Genomic DNA, 4,525 nt, shown 5'->3' on the forward strand with positions numbered 1-4,525 from the left:
AATAATCAGAACATTCATTTTTTGCTCAAGTACTCGCCAAAATTCTACTCGGCCAGCCTCACACTCATGGGTCAGCATAATGTTGATTTCCAATGGTAGATCCGAATCAAGTTCTTCTGCTCTGTATGGAGCAATCCTGTTCTAATGGCAGATCGGGACCTGCCACCAATTCTGGATCGCTCTGCGGAGCAATAATATTTGCTCCACCGAAAAAGGCAGATTTGGCCAGAAGTCTGCATGATGTATTTCCTTCACCCGCCTTTGCTTCCTGTCACAGTCGCCTGTTTCTGGTTGTGTGTTGCGTCGCGCCGTGCGCTTTTGTTGCATGGATGGATGAGTGGAGGCTATGACCGTCCCCTCTGGAACGGGCCGGTGAGTTACACCACCAAGCTCGTGTTATTATACTGCCTAATGTCCTACCTATGTTAAAGAAGAAAAAAGAACGAAAACCACAAGGAATCCCCATCACCAAACTTTCTAAACCCTCATTAGGAACTTCGTTTTTGTGCACCTCCGTTGTTTATCATTTCCAAGGGTGGCGCCAGGATTTTATGATAGGGGGGGGGGGCACCCACAACAAATGAGTCCCTTCAGGGAGGCAGGGAATTGGGGAACTTATGCATTGTGTTTTGACTATATTTAATTGGGCTGAAGGCCTTTAAACACATCAGTGTGAATAAGGTATTCCAGTATCGCAGGGAGATTTAAACTAAAATTTTGCATATTTACCCAGCAGTGCTTCTAAGAAAATGAAAATTTATATAATGCATGGTACAGCACATACATAAAGAAACAGTATTAAATAAAAAAGAACAACAGGTACCCAGCAGCCACAAAATAACATCAGCTAACTAGATTGCTATAGAGCTTCAAAAGAGTATATTGCTACGGCACAATATGCGCGATCACGAAAGGCCAGCAGTGTGAAGACGACGACGACGATTAGAAGCTAGCGCGGGCTGTTGCCTCTTGGCCAAGCGCAGCGTATTTTCCTTGTAAATATATTTGTACATAGCTTTTCGTCTGCGTCTTCCTACGTAACATATCTGGTGGAGGTGGACGTTCCCTGTACCTCGTCACGGAGCTTCGCAGTGGACGGTACGTCGAGCCTTCCTTCATGGCTCCCGGCGACGACAACCCGACTCCGCCGGCTCCGACACCTGCTGCCACTTCGACGACCTACATCACTCTCCCCGCTCCCCGTGATCCTGGCGTATTCTCGGGCCAAGATGGGGAAGACGTCGATGACTGGATCAGCCTGTATGAACACGTCAGCCGCAATAACCGGTGGGACCCTACTATTATGCTCGCCAACGTAGTCTTTTACCTCGGTGGCACACCTCGAGTTTGGTATCGCACGCACGAAGATGAGCTCACCAGTTGGGATTCACTTAAGACACAGCTTCGAGACTTGTTCGGCAACCCCTACGGTCAACAACTTGCCGCGCAGAAGGCGCTTTCCGGCCGTGTGCAGACGTCAACAGAGCCCTATGTCACGTACATTCAGGACGTCTTGGCTCTGTGCCGCAAAGTTGACACCCACATGACTGAGTCAGACAAGGTTTCCCACATCCTCAAAGGCATTGCCGATGACGCCTTCAACTTGCTCGTTTGCAACAACGTAGCGACGGTGGATGCTGTTATAAGAGAGTGCCGCCGCCTGGAACTCGCCAAAAGCCGACGTATTGACCAGCAGTTTGCCCGTCTGCCCAACACCCCAGCGACATCTTCCTGTGCCGACGCTCCTCGTCCCAACAACACTGCCGATGTTACCAGGATCGTCCGGCGTGAGATCGAGGCCGCCTATCCGGCTGCCTTCGACTCCAGTCCCACCAACACATCTGCAGTCACGGTCTCACTGATCCAGGCAGTTGTCCGCCAGGAGTTTGAAAACATGGGTCTTCACACCATCTGCTCGGCCCATCGCCCTAATACCCGCCCGGCTTCTTCGATTTCGCCCCGTCCCGCATCTTCTTACCCACCACGTTTCCGCAACCCATCTGAATGGCGCACTGCTGACGACAAGCCTATTTGTTTCCACTGCCATCGAATCGGGCACATTTCTCGGCACTGTCGTAGTCGCTGGAGTTCCCCGAGCCGGCCTACTTATACTGCCTACTCTCGCCCCTCAGGTGGCCCTTCTCGTCCCTATGCCGCACGCTCCGATAATGCCGCCACTGATTCTCCTGCAACGAACCGCCCCTATTCTCGTTCGCCTTCGCCCCAACGACGACAATCTCGCTCTCCCCAGCCCCGTCGCGCCTATTCGCCGACTCCCTTCGGACGCCGCTCCCAGCCGGAAAACTAGACGATGCAGCGCCTCGAGGTGACGCTGCATTGCTCCCTACGCCGCCAAATCCTCTACTGACTTTGCCCACTCATCTGAACCTTCTTGACGTGCAAGTCGACGGTGTTTCTGTGTCTGCTCTCATAGACACTGGGGCGCATTTGTCCGTAATGAGCGCTGACCTTCGTAACCGGCTCAAGAAAATTATCACGCCCGCCACGACGCCTGTTGTCCGTGTCGCCGATGGCGGAACAGCCCCCGTAATTGGTATGTGTACCGCCCGCGTCTCCTTCGCCGATCGCTCAACAATCGTGCTATTCACAGTCATCGCCCACTGTCCCCACGACATCATCCTCGGCTTAGACTTCCTTTCCGCACATTCTGCTCTCATCGATTGTTCCGCCAGTACTCTCCGCCTTGACCTGCCTGTTCTGGATCCTGCTGAACCACACCCCAGTCGCCTCAGTTCCGCCGACTTCGTTCGCTTGCCACCTTCGGCACTGACCTACGTTGACCTAGTGTCATCCCCACCAGTCCCCGACGGTCACTACATCGCGGCTCCTATGCAAGACGTCCTCCTTACACATGGGATCACAGTACCCCATACAGTTTTATCTATTACGGCGAATTGCGTCTGCCTGCCAGTGGTCAACTTTGGCTTGACGACACAAGTGCTGCCACGTGGGATGTCTTTGGCCCAGCTTTGTTCATTCGAAGATCACTCAGTAGCATCCATTGCAGTAGACGACACTTCATCCGATACTCCTCTACCATCGCAGTCGGCAAATTGTACCATCGCTGACTTACGGAAAATGATTGCCCCCGACTTGCCCTCCGAGCACGCTCGTGAACTCTACCGCGTTCTGTTTTCCTACCACAATATTTTTGACTTTAACGATCGTCCTTTAGCCCAAACTACAGCTGTCAAACATCGCATTAATACCGGCGATGCCCCTCCTATTCATCGCCGCCCGTATCGAGTGTCACCAGCTGATCAAGTTATTCACGCAGAAGTTCGCAAAATGCTTGCCAAGAACATTATTGAACCATCATATAGTCCATGGGCGTCACCTGTAGTACTGGTCAAAAAGAAGGATGGCTCATGGCGCTTTTGCGTGGATTATCGGCACCTTAACAGGGTTACCAAAAAGGACGTGTATCCCCTACCTCGGATTGATGACGCCCTTGACTGCCTCCACGGTGCTCGCTATTTCTCTTCTATTGACCTTCGCTCCGGCTACTGGCAGATTGCCGTGGACGATCTCGACCGCGAGAAGACTGCTTTTGTCACACCCGACGGTCTTTATCAATTCAAAGTGATGCCGTTCGGTCTATGTAACGCCCCTGCCACTTTTGAACGCATGATGGACTCCCTTCTTCACGGTTTCAAGTGGTCCACGTGCCTGTGCTACTTGGACGACGTTATCGTATTCTCCCCAACGTTCGCTACGCACCTCGAGCGCCTCTCAGCAGTCCTGGACGTTTTTCGGCGAGCCGGTCTGCAACTCAACGCATCGAAGTGCCAATTCGGCCGTCGCCAGATTACCGTCCTTGGACATCTCGTTGACGCGAACGGAGTGCAACCGGACCCAGGCAAGATCCATGCTGTTACGCACTTCCCTGTTCCGAAGTGTGTCAAGGATGTGCGCAGCTTCATCGGCCTTTGTTCGTACTTCCGCCGTTTCGTGAGAAATTTCGCCGTCATAGCACGACCACTAACCGACCTTTTGAAAAAAGACGCTCCTTTCCAGTGGGGCGATAACGAGGCCTCTGCATTCTCTCATCTAATCGACATTCTCACAACGCCTCCCGTTTTGGCCCATTTCGATCCTTCTGCGCCTACCGAAGTCCGTACTGATGCCAGCGGTCACGGAATTGGAGCAGTACTGGCACAACGCCAGCGTGGCCACGACCGTGTTATCGCTTACGCCAGCAGGCTCCTCTCACCCGCGGAGCGCAACTATTCCATCACTGAGCGTGAGTGTCTGGCCCTAGTTTGGGCGGTTGCGAAATTCCGCCCATACTTATATGGCCGATCCTTTTCCGTTGTCACAGACCATCACGCGCTTTGCTGGTTATGCTCACTGAAAGATCCTACAGGAAGACTTGGTCGCTGGGCCTTACGCCTCCAAGAATATTCGTATACTGTCACCTATAAATCTGGCCGACTACACAAGGACGCTGACTGCCTGTCTCGCTACCCGGTCGACGAGCCTGACGACGCCGACAGTAGTAGCC

The sequence above is a fragment of the Dermacentor andersoni genome, chromosome 6, assembly GCF_023375885.2.
Source record: "Dermacentor andersoni chromosome 6, qqDerAnde1_hic_scaffold, whole genome shotgun sequence".
Classification (NCBI taxonomy): Eukaryota; Metazoa; Arthropoda; class Arachnida; order Ixodida; family Ixodidae; genus Dermacentor; species Dermacentor andersoni.